The sequence below is a fragment of the Cryptomeria japonica genome, chromosome 5 (genome assembly GCF_030272615.1).
Source record: "Cryptomeria japonica chromosome 5, Sugi_1.0, whole genome shotgun sequence".
Classification (NCBI taxonomy): Eukaryota; Viridiplantae; Streptophyta; class Pinopsida; order Cupressales; family Cupressaceae; genus Cryptomeria; species Cryptomeria japonica.
In genome coordinates this window covers 117,273,015-117,289,937 of record NC_081409.1, presented here as the reverse complement: position 1 = coordinate 117,289,937, position 16,923 = coordinate 117,273,015, and positions in this window count along the sequence as shown.

The window sequence follows — 16,923 nt, the reverse complement described above, 5'->3', positions numbered from 1 at the left end:
TAAAAACCACTATGCACTCCATTAAAAAAAATTGATAACCATGATAAACTAATGTTTTTCAAGATCTTATGTCCAATCATGGTATCCATAAAAATCTAATCTTTCATAAAGATCCTATGCTTTATGATAAAATCCAAAATAATCCCCTTCCATTTCAATATCCTACCATTTAGCAAGAAAAGAAAGATCCCCCTCCCATGTAAAGATAAAAGTGTCCTTACCACTACATCTAATGACTTTAGCCAATGTCATGATTCCATTCTTATCAAGATAGAGATATCCCTTTCATCCCATGTAATGATTGTTTTCATCTGATGATCGAGATATCCCCCAAAATCCCCCTCATGATTCCTCCCAAGTCAATATTTGTTGGCAATTGATACTCAATTGGGTGGTTTCGATATGTTGTCATCCATGGAAACATGGTATTTTGTTCCAGCTTTATGTTTTGGTTCAGTGGTGTACCAGGAGGCACTTCATAGATACTACATTGCCACTGACATCGGCAGGACAGAAGAATTTCTTTGGATACCAGCAATGGAAGCTAACATGGTTTAGTAAGGGTTATCGATATTGGAGGCTGACATATCTTGAATCCAGCATCAGCAATTAGTTTTAATATTTATGCATTTATCTTATCTAGCCAACATGTAATTTGATATTGTATATATCTTTGTAAGCCGCCATAAGGCATTTAAATTTGTGTAGGGTATATAAGTCAGTTTGATAGATCATTTTGATATAGACATGAGATAGGATATTATGTAAATGTGAATGTAATATGACATGAAATATATCAGAGAGATCATGTATGTGAGGAAATTCATGCAAGGGTTATTTCGGTATAGGGTTTAGGGTTTCAGACTAGAACAGATAGAGCGTAAACTGGAACTCTATCCAGGCATAGAAGATGTTGTATTAGTAGCTTAACACTTCTCTGGATTGTAGTCTAGATTTTTATGTAGGCAGTGAAGCTCTTTTTGTGATTGAGAAGTGTGCTCTAGGCTCTAAGTCTCTCTGCAAGTCCAGGTATTGGAGATGATTAACCTCCTTGTCTTCTACTTTCTCCCTCAAGAAGTGATACTTGATTGCAATATGTTTTATTCTTGAGTGCATTACAGGATTTTTGGAAATGTTGATTGTACTTGAGTTATCACACTGGATTGGAATAGGTTTCGGTATCTCCACATGTATGTCTTTCAGTGTAGGCTTCATCCATAAAACCTGTGAGGAACATGTACAAGGTTCTATATATTATGCCTCAGCAGTAGATAGTGACACTAAATCTTGCTTCTTATTGAGCCATGATACTAACCAGTCTCCTAAACAGAAATCACCTCCACTTTTACTTTTTCGGTCATCAATACTTCCTACCCAATCTGCGTTAGTATACACTTGCAAAGAGAAATCTCCTTTCTTTGGATACCACATACCATAACTAATAGTCCCTTGCAGATACCTAAGAGTTCTTCTAACTGCATTTAAGTGGGACTGTTTAGGAGAATCTCGAAATCTTTCTACCATGCAAACAACTTCTACAATATCTAGTCTAGATGTTGTTAAATACAATAGACTGCCAATCATAGACCTATATAGTGTTTTCTTAACATCAAGTGATTCAATCTAGGTTGGTCAACTTACAACCGGTTACCATGGGAGTGTTAACTAGTTTGTTGTCCTCCATTTCAAATTTCTTCAACATGTTTTTGGCTTACTTGGCTTGGGAGATGAAAATTCCTTTTTCCTTTTGAGAGATCTGCAAGCCAAGAAAATAAGACAACTGACCCAACACGGGCATCTCAAATTCTATCTTCATCTGATCTGCAAATTCTTTGCACATGAAGTCCTTGTCCCCACCGAACATAATATCATTCACATATACAACAACTATAATCATGTGATCTCCATTTACCTTGACATACAATTTGTTGTCTACATTCCGTTTCCAGAATCCGTGCTCCTTCAAGTATTTATCTAATCGGGAATACCATGCTCTAGGAGCTTGCTTCAAGCCATACATAGCTTTTTTAAACTGGCATACAAAACTCTCCTCTTCATGTAGCAAGTACCCTTCCGGTTGTTCCATATACACCTCTTCTTCAAGATTGCCATTGAGAAAAGCAGATTTCGCATCCATTTGTTACACTTTATATCCCTTGTAGCCTAAGAAAGATAAAAACACTCTTATTGCCTCTAACCTAGCTACCGGTGCAAAGGTTTCTTCAAAGTCAATACCTTCAACTTGAGCATACCCTTTGCAAACTAACCTTTCTTTCTGCCTATCTATCTTACCTTCTTCATTCATCTTGTTCTGACAGACCCATTTGGTACCTATAACATTCTTTTCTGTTCGTCTAGGCACAAGTTCCCAAAGCGGATTTTTCTCAATTTATCTCAATTCTTCATCCATGGTATTTACCCATTTTTCATTTTTGCTCCCATCATAAAAAATTTTAGGCTCCACTTCAATCATAAGATAGAAATTTACCTGCTCACCTTCCCGGGCTAACATCCTTCTAGTCTGCACACCTTCATTCCTATCTCCTATGATTTGTTCTTCCGGATGATTCTTCTGCACATACTGCTTAGGAGTCTTATTTGGTACATATTCTACTGGTCTATTTCCAAATTGGTCTTCGCATTCCACATTTGACTCATCAATGTAGGGTGCAGGTGTAGAGTGTCCTTTGTGTGGGTCTTCATCTATTCTCACATGCACACTCTCAACCACCCTTCTCAAGCTCTTGTTGTAGCACTTGTAGGCTTTATTGTTGGTTGAGTATCCCAAGAAAATTCCTTCATCACTTTAGGAATAAAAACTTCCCAATCCATCAGCAACTTTCTTGATGAAGCACTTACTTCCAAACACTCTAAAGTGTTTGAGTGATGGTTTCCTCTCATTCCATAACTCATGAGGATTCATTCTACTGTTCATCCTTAACTGAACCCATTTTAAAGTGTAGACAATAGTATGAACTGTTTCTTTCCAATATATATCTGGTACGTTAGCCTCATTCAACATTATCTTGGCCATCTCCTTCACTGTCCTATTCTTTCTTTCCACCACCACATTTTGCTGAGGTGTCCTTGAAGCTGAAAATTGTCTTCAAATTCCATGTTTCTCACAGTAGTCAACAAATCCATGCGAAGAAAATTCTCCACCTTGGTCAAATCTTAAGCACTTTAACCGATGTCCACTTTCATTTTCTCTTGTCATTCTTGAGTAATCATCTATGAACAACATGAAATACCTTTCTCTTGTCAAAGCTCTTGTCCGTGTTGGTCCACATAAGTCAGTATGTATCAACTCCAGAGGTCTTGAGGTGTTATACTTTCTTGTTTTGAAACTGATGTCTACTTGTTTACCTCTGACACATTCATCACAGAATGTACTTGGCAGTTTTATAATCTGAGGCATGTTTCTCACATGTCGATTTTCTCTTATCTTCACTAGATTGTAAAAATTCACATGGCCTAGTCTCCAATGTCATAGCCAACTCTCTCCAATGTCATAGCCAACTCTCATCAAACTATCCCATCATGCACTGGGACTCATAGCATTCTTTCAGATTATAGACATTACCCTTTGTTCTCTTTCCTACTTCTACCACCTAATCGATACTTTGTTTCCTTATTTGGTAGGCGGTAGAGTCAAAGGAGAACTTGTACCCTTTCTCACACATCTAACTTACACTCAGTAGGTTATGTTTCAAACCTTCCACATAGTACACATCATGAGCCTTGAGCTTCCCATCAATATTTAGTGTACCACGACCTTTGATCTTGATGGAAGAATTGTCACCGAACCTAACTGAACCACCATTCCAATCATCTAGCTTGATGAACTTTTTCTTATCTCTAGTCATGTGATTTGAGAAACCAGTTTCAACTACCATAAATGCCTACTTTTAGCATCTAGAGCGGTTTGCACAATTAGGCTAGACTTCATCTTATTTTTCTCCTTCTCTACCCAACCCGGTTTCTCTTCTTTCTTTTCCTCTTCTGTCACTTTGTGTTTTGGTTTTGATATCAGCTTTTCATCTGGTATAACTCTCTTTTGCTTTTCATTTCTCACCTTACAGTTCTTAGCTATGCGACCAAAATTTTGACACTTATAGCATTTCACATTAGCACCAAAAGATGTACTCAATACATTCTTGTAGGACATTTGTGTGTTTCTCCTACAATCATGACTCTTGCATCCAAACTTTTTGCAATTATAGCACAAGATGTTTGTACCTTGTAATGTAGAAAATGAGTTTCTACTTTCAAAACTAGGATTGACATTGATTTTCCTATAGTCTGCGAATTTATGACTAAACTTGTTGCACTTATGACAATAATCATGAAATTTCTGTACACCGGTTAGGTTGTCTTGAACCTACAAATGGTTTCCTCGCCAGGATGCTTCCTTTCATGCTTCTAACCCTTTTTAAACATCCATGATCAATGCCTGCATTTTTCCTTGGGTCTTCATGCTGGTGCATTGAGTATGCTCTCTGGTTCATTGGTTTAGCATACTGGTTTGTGTGTCGGTTTCTAGCAACATCTACATATGTCTTTTTTTCGGTAGCCTTCCCCACTCTGAATGACTTCTTCTCTTCACCTTCCTTAGTAGAAGTGAATTGAATTTCCTTATCCACCGTGTCTTTTCCATTTGAGCTTTGACCTTTTAGAAATCCTAGGCCACTATTATCATTGGATTGATTTTATTTTCTCAGCATCTTGTCCAAAGCTTCAGTGTTGCCTTCATACTTTCTTCTCACTTTTATTTCTTCTTGAGTTTTCTCTAAGTCCTTGCGGAGTTTCACTATTTCTGCTTCTAGATTATGATGTTCCTTTTCCTTTTCACTTATATTGGTGCTGGTGACTTCACATATTCTCTTGGCCTCTTCCAATTGAAGTTTTAGATCTGCAATTGTTTTCTAGGATTCTTCAAGATATTGTTCCAACAACTCTTGTTCTTTAGCTAGAGCCATTTTTACCTTCTTTAGCTCTCATCTTGTTTTATTTAGCTCGCCTAAGGCACTAATGAGTTCTTCTTCAAGATCTACTTCACCTTCTTTCTCTTCCTCTTCTGCTTCTTTAGGTACTGGTACCTCTTGAGCCATAAAAAGGTTTTCTCTTACTTCATCATCACTGCAGTAGTCATCTGAGGCACTTTCCTCATCAGTGATATCATCTTCATGAGTGTAAAGACTTCTCTGCTTCTGGTAGCCTTTTCTACCATACCGGTAGACATTTTTCTTCTTATCCTTACTAAATGATTTGCTACCTTTTGTTTGATCATCTTCATTCTTCTCACCATATGGACATTTAGCAACAAAATATCCAAACTTTTCATAGTTGAAACATTTTAAAGGAAGATTTTCTTTATATTTACCTAAACCTGTCTTGAGTCTTCTGACAAAGTTTTCCATGATGTCATCAGAGTCTTCACCAGTTGCATTGTGAGCATATTCTTCTTTTCCTTTTCTTGGTGTCTTGAATGCAGCCTCTTTCTTCACAGCATCAGTACTGACGGTCCTCATTTCATAAGCAGTTAGGGAGCCATACAACTCATCCTTTGTAAAGACTTTCAGATCTTTTGCTTCTTCTATTGCTGAAACCTTTGTATCATACTTAGATGTGAGAGATCTAAGCACTTTCTTCACTATTACCTCATCTTTTATTTCTTCTCCAAGCCCTCTAATGGTGTATGTTGTTTCATCAACCGTTTGGAGACAGTCGGAAATATTTTCTTCATCTCTCATTTTCAAACCCTCAAGTTGTTCTCTCAAGGTCTACAGCTTGTCTTCCTTGACTTTGACATCACCTTCAAATATATTCTGCAACTTAGTCAAGGTCTCCTTTGCAGAAGAGCACTGCGTGACCTTAACAAACTCATTATCGGATAACCCACTAAGAATGGCATTCTTGGCTTTAGCATTGTTCTCATATTCCTTCTTTGTATCCAGATCAGTAGGGGGATTATTAGGAACTGTATATCCACTTACAACCAACCTTCATACATCACAAACTAGAGATGACAAACAAGTTTCCATTCTTCTATTCCAAAAGGCATAGTTGGTATCATCGAACATGGGAGATTTTGAGGAGGCTGATTCATTTCTTGCCATTGTGAAAACTTGACAAGATCTACCCAAGCAAGAGAAATATTTTGTCAAAACAGGGTACCTAGGCTGTGATACCAATTGTTGGACACAATGGATCACTGAGAGGGGGGTGAATCAATAATTTTAATCTTTTACTGTCAAATAGGGAAGATACCAGTAAATGAAACAACCTGAGTGTTAATCGACATCATAAGAAGTGCAACCCAAGTGTGTAAAAAGGATTTGCTAAACTACTCAAATGTCACATGAACAAAGATGAAACATGCAACACCAGATATATACGAGGAAAACCCAATGTGGAAAAATTCTCATTAGAATAGCTGTTGAAAATCTTCTGCTCCAATCTAGCCTCACAATGAGATTCTGATACAAAATTTAGGGCACCAACCCAATGAGCACCAACTCAAAGGAGCACCCCTGCATAATTTATAGGATACTACCTAAAGGACCTACAACTCCTACACTAAGATACAACTTAGTGAATCATAATACAAAGCTCAGATACACATATGAAATCTCTATTGCAAATGAAGTTTTGCAACCTTACAATAACCTACTTTGTCGGTTTCGGTCTTACCGGTATGGTTTCTCTTTTCTTGATCTGCAACTCTACTTTATTGATCACTTTTTACAATCCTTGCTCACATAGTCTTCCTTTTCTTAACTCACCCTCAATCACATTTCTTGTTAGACACTCCTTCTACTGATTTATAACCTTTCTGTTCAATGCACTTCTTACCAATCTGCTCTGCTTCACCTATTCATCAACACTTTTCTCACAAATACTTTCCATGTTGTTCTCACTAGCTCTTCCATAGCTATATCACCTTTCTCTTATGTTGCAACAACAACACTTGCTCTATCTTGAGTTCTTCTTTTTAACCATTCGTGTCCCGCCAAAATGTTATTCAAAGTTTGAACGCTTTGGGTTTCCATTACTAGATACAATATGCATTATATCTTGTCTAGTCTATCATGTGTCAATCACCTATACTCCCAGGGATGCATCTATACATATTTTTCATTACCCAACACATGTTTGCCGAAGATACCAATAATGTACAGGTTTTTCCACTTTGAAATTCATTGACACATACAAGCGCCTGGCTTTTTTCCTCTTTGAGATCATCTTAAGATCGGATTTCCTTCATATTGATTCAAGCGCCACCTCTCCCTGATCTTCCTTCATCATCCTTTCTTTCTCCAGCCACCTCAGTCAATTATCGTCCCGCGCTTTGTGGCTACTTCATTAATGTCAATTGACAGTTTCATACATTGTTCCGATGGAGACTTCATTGAGCACAACATAATTTCCACCTCGGATCCACATGACATCACCATGGTCAAGTGCTCGGTTCATGGTCACACAGTTGGATTTCCTTCGTATTGATTTTCATATTATGGTCATAACCCTAGCTAAAAAAACATACTTACATGGATAGTGTAAATAGAAGGAGCTTAAGAAAAGAACCAACCAAAAATTTCACCATTTTAAAAGAGAGCTTAAAGTTATATCAAAAATGTTATGCGAACATAATTCTTAAAAGGGTTCTCTATATAAATTTAGTTGATCTCTTGTTTCTAAAAGGTTTCATGTCTCATTTAGAATCTATTTTATATTTTTTTATCAAATGTTAATAAGTGTAATAAATGGGGGCAAGAAGAAAATAGAAATGATAAAGTGTTTTTTTATAAAGATGAAAAAAATGGGTTTTTAAGAATTTTAAAACTTTTACAAAAAAAATATCAAGAATATTTTAGTTGACCAAAATTATAGCTCTCATGAAAAAAAAGGTAAAACAAAGAGAAAGATCATAAATAAAAGAGTATTTTAGACAAGGTCTTAATAGTTTCAATATCTATTATAGGGAAATTGATTTAGAAGTTAGGTGGTCCCTCTTGTGCTTGTCATCATTTATAAGTTTAATTTTTTTAGCTACGAGTTCTATCTATGGGACTAGTATTCTACAAAATACCATTGATCTACTTTAGCTCATTTTCTATATTATTCAAGCTTCTTTTATTTATTTATAATGTCGTACTCCCTATTTACTTAAAATTTGAAAACCTCTAATTTAATTTTTTCTATTGATCACACAAATTTTGTATTGGGTAGAGTTTTAGCTATAAAATTATTTGGTCAATATTATAAGGAATAGCACATCTTGGGGTTTCCATCCTAAAAGCCATCTTAGTGGTTCTAATCTAATTGCTTTATATTAAAAACTATTTAATTATCAATTTATAAACATCAACACACTTGAACAAATTTTAGATATTCTCTCTTGGGGAATTGACCATTCCAAATAGGTAATCTTGGGTTTGGGGTTGACTAGTGGAGAAAGGGAATATTTACAACAGGGAATGGGGTTCCAAAAAGGGGGATAGAATGACTAAAATCAACTTTAGTGAACAGCTTTTCCTTACTATTCAAATATATTCATTCTAAAAGAATAGGGAAATTAGGGCCTTTCAACTTATTTTTAAAGGTTTTGTGGGGTTCTAGTAGAAACCTAAAATATGTTTTTTCAATGGTATCCAACCTCAACCTATTTAGATATCTTACCCCAATATATTTACTAAGTGAATCCCATAGCCTTATACCTATCTACTAGATATCTATCCATTCAACCTCAAAAAACTATATCAAACTGCAATCCATCTCTTATTTCTTATTATTCTTTTGAAAAGGGAAGCCTAACTCCCATCCAATGATCTCTTCCAACCCCATCCATGTTAAAAATCCCTATCTGTAGATCCTTATCATCACCCCCAATAAAAAAATCTATTAAATCCCCTACTTATTTCACTCTATCACCTCCTACATCTTTACATCCACACAATTTCCATCATCTACCTCTTCTAACATCTAAGAATATCTCCTTACCTATTGCTAGGCCTTCACCAATTTTACCCCCACTTATCACTTCAATAATGAAAAAGAGGCCATGTTTAAATATCTCCTTAGTATTTTCATAAAACTTTCATCATCCCCACCTTCTTTGGTTCATCCTTCGCTTTCCTTCAACAAAGAAAACCAAACTAGCATCCAAAGTTCTCATTAAATCCTACCAACATCCTTACAATCCTTATCACTCCAAAATTATAAATCCACTCCATCCAATGGGTTTTGTTATTTCCTACAAGGAATATTAGTAAAGGAGAATAAACCTTGAAACACAAATAAAGATGTGCAATCTACTCGTATCATGCATCCACCTCCATCTCTCATATCTCCATCCATCAAAATTGAATAGTTTATCCCATACTTCTCCACCACAATATCAACATAAATCAAAACATTCAAGGAGATTATTCTAAATCAAATTCAAAACTACCCTAGCCTAAATTAAGATCATGTCCATGACAAAAACCTTAGATTAAACACCACTATGCACTCCATAAAAAAAAAATTGATAACCATCATAAGCTAATGTTTGTCAAGATCCTATGTCTAATCATGGTATCCATAAAAATCTAATCTTTGATAAAGATCCTATGCTTTATCATAACATCCAAAATATTCCCCTTCCATTTAAACTTCCTACCATTTAGCAAGAAAATAAAGATCCCCCTCCCATGTAAAGATAAAAATGTCCTTCCCACTCCATCTAATGACTTTAACCAATACCATGATTCTCATCTTATTTCTTTCATCCCATGTAATGATTCCTTTTCATTTTAAGATCAAGATATCCCCCATAAACCCCCTCATGATTCCTCCCAAGTCAAGATGAAAGCCACATCACTCCAAATCAAGGTACCCATGAACCCCCTGCCTATCAAATGGGTTATCCACTTTCATCTAATATGGTTTTCTCTATTATTCTACCATTCCTTCCATGTCATGTTCCTCTCAAAATGGACTAGCATTTTGTTTCCAAAACAACAAATATACCATTGTAGACAAAGGATTTTTCAAAATATATGCTATCAAAGAAAAGGGTTAGGCCTTGACAAGCTAGGCATCTTAGAAGCCATCCAAATAAAATAAAATACTAAGACAATTTTACTTCTTCTATCCTTCCTAAATCCCATATCCCTCCTTTATATGCTAAAGTTAAACCTATTTGTGAGTCTTAAATGATCTAACCACTAACATAAATCTACAAACTAATTCAACAAACAATCAATAGAGATATTCATAAGATATTCATGTTAGGATAGTATATCATGCTAGGATAATTTGCTAATATTTTATAACATCATCATCTTAATACTAGCTTAATCATCATAGTTCTAAATATCATATATATCTTACAATGCATTCATGCACAAAAATCAAATATCACTTGTTCTTGGAGTTGCCATTCCTAAGTCACTTGCTCAATGCTCTGAGAGCAAAACATTGACTTTAGGGATTCTGTGAGATAGAGAACAATGGGACACCCCTTGGGAAGTTGAACTAATTGGATTAGTTTAAATACTTATACCAAGAGTCTCATTGGTGTGTGGGTCTTTTGCATTCGAGTTGTTCATTTTCATCACCGCATTTTCCTGCATACATTTTTGCCGCCCACCGTGGGGCACGTCCCCATAAATAACATCATTTTTTGTGCAAGATAAGGATTATAAGCACGTGGGAATACCATTTTAGCGTATCTGGAGTATACTTTAGTGCATTTGTGGCAAATAGTAGCACATTCATCGTAATATTTAGCGCATACAACCCATCTTGTAGAGCTTTTGAATTATATTTTAGCGCATAACATTCTTTATTTCTTTCTTATGCATAGAAGTATTAGTGTAGTGCATTCGGGAATTAGAGTAGCGTGTATGAGTCATCCTTTAGTGCTTTTATACCATTCTGTAGCACATCTATGCAGAAGTTCAGCGCATAACTCTAGCAGAGAAAAATGACAGTTTATAAGAGAGTTAGAAAATTAGGCTTGTGTAAGCCTGCCTAAGGTTTTAATTTTTCACTAACTTCCTTTTATTGCAGGTTACTATTCATTCCTTGTAGGTTGGTGGAGTTAGATTTAGGAATTTGATTTTTCCAATCTTTTCAAGTTGGTTTTAAAAGAACTCATTTCCCTTTGGTTAAAAACAACCTAATTTTATCTTGGGCTTAAAACAAATCAAATTTTCTTTTGGACTTAAAAGGAGTCTCATTGCAAGTTTGAAAAGAACAACAAAATCAAATTCTATCTTGGGCTATAAAAAGAACAACAAATTTTCATTTTATTGAAAAGGAAAAAACTATCAATCTTTCCTTTTATTTTGCAACACGATTTCCATTTTCAAGCAAACGTGTTTTACTTTTTTTGTTGATTAGGATTTCAACTTTCTAGTTAGACAACAAATTGCTTTGTGGGGTATTCCAACCCACTATAATCAAATGTAGACGCTGATTAAACTCCCCTTCTATGGTTTTTCTCAGTGATTAGTCTTTCCACGGTATCTTTAAGATAAGTAAAGCCTTTTTTCTAAAGGTTTGGAAGCCTTTTTAGGGAGTTTATCACTAAAGACCGAACGAAAGCTTTATTACGAACTTTAGCAGTAGAAACTTCAAGCCGAGTCAGTCTCCAAACATTGGCAATATCATAGTGCAAGGGTGGGGAAGAATCTGCCCCCAAGATCACTCACCATATATCTCCTAAGATAACTACTCAATTGTGAAGCAGTTCACTTTGGGTTAATTTTTGGAAAAAAACAAAAAGAATGGGCACCCTTTAAGGGGTGACAAGGCTGTTTGAGTTGACGAAGTATTGAAACTAGTGGGCTATGATATTGTTGATTACCTTTGAATAAAGACTCTTCTTGATATGTCTTGTTTGTAATCCAAACCAGTTAAAACATCGAGGATTTAAAAACATCCTCAAAAGAACATACACTACTTGTTTAGCATAGACATATTGTTATCTCTTCTATATGTCATTTTTTCGAGTCATTTTCAAATAATCATCCATCAAATGACAAGTGTTATTTTACAACATCATAGTAAAAGCATCAAACAGATAAATCAGGATAGTTAGCGCGTAGGAGCAACAAACTAACGCATCTCAAACATTCAGTAGCACATTTAAACCTAAACTGAGCACTTTCATCACTCAAATTAGCACATGACCAGTATCATACTGGTAAAGTTTTAGATAGCGCTTGTCAACATCAGTGTAGTGCATACAAGAATCAACCTAGCACGTTCAAAGCATATTATAGCACTTTCATACCAAGCATCAGCGTATAACATTGGCATATTATCACATAACCTATCTTACAATTTTATTATCCAACAGTCTACAATATCCAACTGGAGAGGCAACATAGCATATAGTGAACATTCTATAGCATGTTGAGAACATCCTTTAACACATCAGGTCTATGTCTTAGCCCATGGTTAATATTATTAAAAAATAGAGAGTAAACTAGTCACTTTGAAAAAATATAATCAATTTTAAATACCCTTTTGGGTCCTCTGACAAATCTAGCAACAAAACATCGAAAAAGGATCATAAGAGAGAAAATTTTGAATCCAACAAAGCACTCTTAGAAAGAGTTTTCTAATCATCAATTAGCTTGAGATCAAATTTCATCCAACAAAATTAAAGAGTATCAGAATAGTGATCAAAGTTCCACCATCCAACGAATCCTTTCAAAACAATACCTGTAGACACCTGAAATTGTCCTGTCTAATTAAATAAATATTTTTATTTATTTAATTATTTTATCCTAATTCTTCTATTAATTAAATAAATCTTTATTTATTTAATTAATTAATTTACCCTTTTCTAATCCTTTTCTTATTTAAATAAATACTTTTAATTATTTAAATTGTCATTTTCCTAAATTAAATAAATACTTTTATTTATTTAATTCATCCCATTTCCTCTATTAATTAAATAAATCTTAATTTATTTAATTAATTCATTAGCCTTTTCTACCCATGACAGATGTCATTCATCTCTTAATTCCTACACTACCTACCCCCTTTATCATTTTATTATTTCTTCTACCTACCCTTTAATCCTAGCCGATCATTTATCTTTTACACCTCTTAATCTTATCCCTCCATTTCCTACAGTGTCTTCTATATAAGAGGATACTATTCTTCATTATGAACCCTAATTGTCTAATAAGCATTCTAATTGTCTAATTAATCTTTTGCAATCAAGTTTTTTTGTGATCAAGCTATCAATCATGTTTTTGTTCTTTGTTGAGCTCTTGTGCACACATAAAATCTGAGAGCAAATATATCAAGCAAGATCAAAGGAGATATGAAGAATGGATATTTAAAGCCTAGTGGATATGTGATGGTATAATATTTGTGATTTTGTTGATTTGCAATCTCTGAGGTAATCTTCATATGTTATAGTGGATCTTTGTTGTTGTGAGGCTAGGGTTTTGTGGTTGAATTCATTTAATCTTTCAATATTGTTGTTTTTACTATCCATATTTTACCATACAAAATACCTAGTTAGGTCCTCAAGTTGTCAAATTAAGTTTCTAAATCAGGAAACTTGAACTCATATCATTGGACACACTTTGTCATGGAGGAGAATCGAACTAAACCTCTACTTGATAAGGTAAACTTGAGTTTTCAAAATGAAGTATCCATATCCAACATCAATATCAACATAAACATTTGATCATTTGTGTATGACCACTCGTCATATTTTGAGAAGAATAAGTCTTCATCAAAAAATTAAGTTGAAGAAGAGACAACCTAGTTCTAAGGAACTTATCAAAAGGAATAAATTTCTCTATATTAACCGTCAACTCTTTGTATCACATTGCACATTCTTGAATCATATGTGGTTGTATATCCAAGGAAAAACAAATGAATTTTAAAAATAGCCTTTGAGACGTAGGGCTTACATTTAGAAAGCATAATTTGACCAACCCCTTAATAGTGGAGGAAGTATTAACCCCACCTTGTTTCTAAAATTTCTTATCACTTAAAACGAAGCTTGACCTGAGCCACAGACTCCACCAAGAACCCCAATAGAGGAAAAAGATTTCATCACGGTAGAGATATATTAAAGCCCACTGTCACTCGATCTTAGATAAATAAGAAGGAATCACAACTAGAATCAAGTATGGGTCATAGACTATCCAATACTTTTGATGAGTATGCTTATATGGGAGAAACAGAGATCACCAAAGAACTTCTACAAGAATGTCAAGATAATTTATCTTTCGAAAGACTTATAGAAGAAGATAAGGAAAAATATCTACTCATGCTAACTAGAAAAGGAGTCAATATTCCCGAGGTTTTCGACTCATTAAACTTAAAGAATTTAGATTAGAGAGTTTCAAGAACGAGATCAAGGAACTATGCCTATCAAGAATAACGAAGAGAAGAAGACGCACATGATCAAGAAAACATACACAACCAAGACCACACCAATAAACAGGACAACACCCATTAACAAGACCATACCCACAATCGAGACAATCTTAATGAATGAGGGGAAGATCCCCATCAAAGGAAAAATGCACCCATGGCTACTCTTACACAACAACTCCAAACACTACAAAGACAAATGTAGGGCATGCAACAAGGAACCATAGTATGATACTGCTTGGACGAAATTTTTCCTTATCCTTTTGATAGGAGTTTGAACATGGCACCTTTCTCCCCAAATTCAGATATACCAAAGTACTTGACAATTACGATGGTAAGAGTGATCCCCATGATCATGTTCAATAATTTTGTACCATGAGCTTAGAATTTTCTCATGATTACACATACTTAATGAGATTATTCCCAAGAAGTTTGGGAGGGCAAACAATGGAGTGGTTGTCTAAACTTACACCTCCCATCAGATCATTTGATGAGTTGGTAAACAAATTCATAACACAATACTCCTATAACATTCAACACGCAATCACCACATTGGATGTGTGGAACACAAAACAAAAGAGAAATGAAACATTCATGGTGTATCTGCAATGGTGAGGGTTCATGGTCTCGAGATATCCTCGAGATGTGCCTTAAAAGTAAAAGATGGAAACCTTCATCGACAATCTGAATAGTGAGATGAGTTATCAACTCAAACTCCAATACATACCATATTTTGCAAAATTGAGAGAACATGGTATCCAAGTAGAGGACGCTTTCATCAAGAAATGAACATTGAAGTTCTTTAAGGAAGGTGTTAATTCATCAAATATTAACAACTTTAACAATCAAAACAATAACAACACTTTAGAAAAATCCATATTTTGGGCAAGGAACAAAAACATTGTTAATGATGGAGTAATTATGCCAACAATGTGAAGTCTAAACAACCAGTGTTAACATTTTGAGGCAACCCATCATCCAATAATGATAAAAAAAAAGTGCTAATCAAGGCACTAACACTTATCAACAAAATAACAACCAAGGAGTTTCAACTTCAAACACCAACAAAAATCATCAAGGCAACAACAACACTAACAAAGGAAACAACACAAACCAGAGAGGCAACACTAATACTTTCCCATATCGATGCATATACATGCCCTTAGGACAAACCTTAGAATCAACATTTGGAGAATTATTGGTGAATAAAATCATCATGTTGCCAGTCACAAGCAACTTTGAACATCAAGTCAAACCATCCTGGTGGAATGACTCACATTATTGTGATTTTCATCGAAAAAAAGGGCATAACACGAATGATTTCATGAGGCTGAAGAACATAGTTTAGGACCTGATAGACAAGGGTGATTTAACAATAGATGGTCACAAAACAAATGGTGACCATGAAGCCTTCAAAAATCCTCTTCTAACTTACGATAAGGGAGAAGCATCAACATCAAACAATTCCAGGGAATCTCGTATTAATCACATATACAAGAACACCATCAATCACATATCGACATATGACAATCAAGTAGATAACATAAAAATCAAAGACAAGTAAGAACATGTGTCGATAAATGTGACAACCAGAGCACAAAAATATGTCTTAAAAGGGAACACATCAACATCAACAACTCTCCCCAAAACCCAATATAACTTGGTTGATCAACTATGGAGAACTCCCACTCAGATATATATACTTGAGTTACTCAAACTCTCACCAAAACACAAGGATATCTTAGAACAAGAACTTTTCAAAACAACCGTTCTAAATAATTTGAATATTGATCAATTTCAATCCATGGTGGCCCATATGACGTTACTGCAAAACATATGTTTTTATGAACATGATGATGTCTCCTTGAATCATCCACATAACACCCTACTCCATATCGCAAATCAAGGACTCATATCAAAAAACCAAAATCCATATCGAAACTCAAGACCCATATTGAAAATTAAAGATTCATATCAAAAATTGGGACCCATATCGAAAATCAGGCCTCATATCAAAATTTAGGAATCATATCAAAAATCAGGACTCATATCGAAAATCAGGACTCATATCAAAAATCGAGACCCCTATTGAAAATCAAGACCCATATCAAAAATCAAAGACTCATGTCAAAAATCAAGGACCCCTATCGAAAATCAGACCCCATATAAAAAATCAGGCCCCATATCGAAAATCAGGTTTCGTATCAAAAATCAAGGACTCATATTGAAAATCAAGACTCCTATTAAAAATCAGGACCCATATTGAAAATCAAACTCATATCAAAAATCAAACTCATATAAAAAATCAGGACACATATCGAAAATCATGCACCATATCTAAAATCAAGGACTCATATTGAAAATCGAGACTCATATCGAAAATCAGGAACCATATCAAAAATTAGGACCCTTATCAAAAATCAAGACCCATATTGAGAATCAAAGCCTCATATGGATAATTAGGACCCATATCGAAAATCAAGGACTCATATTGAAAATCATGACTCATAAAAAATCAGGACC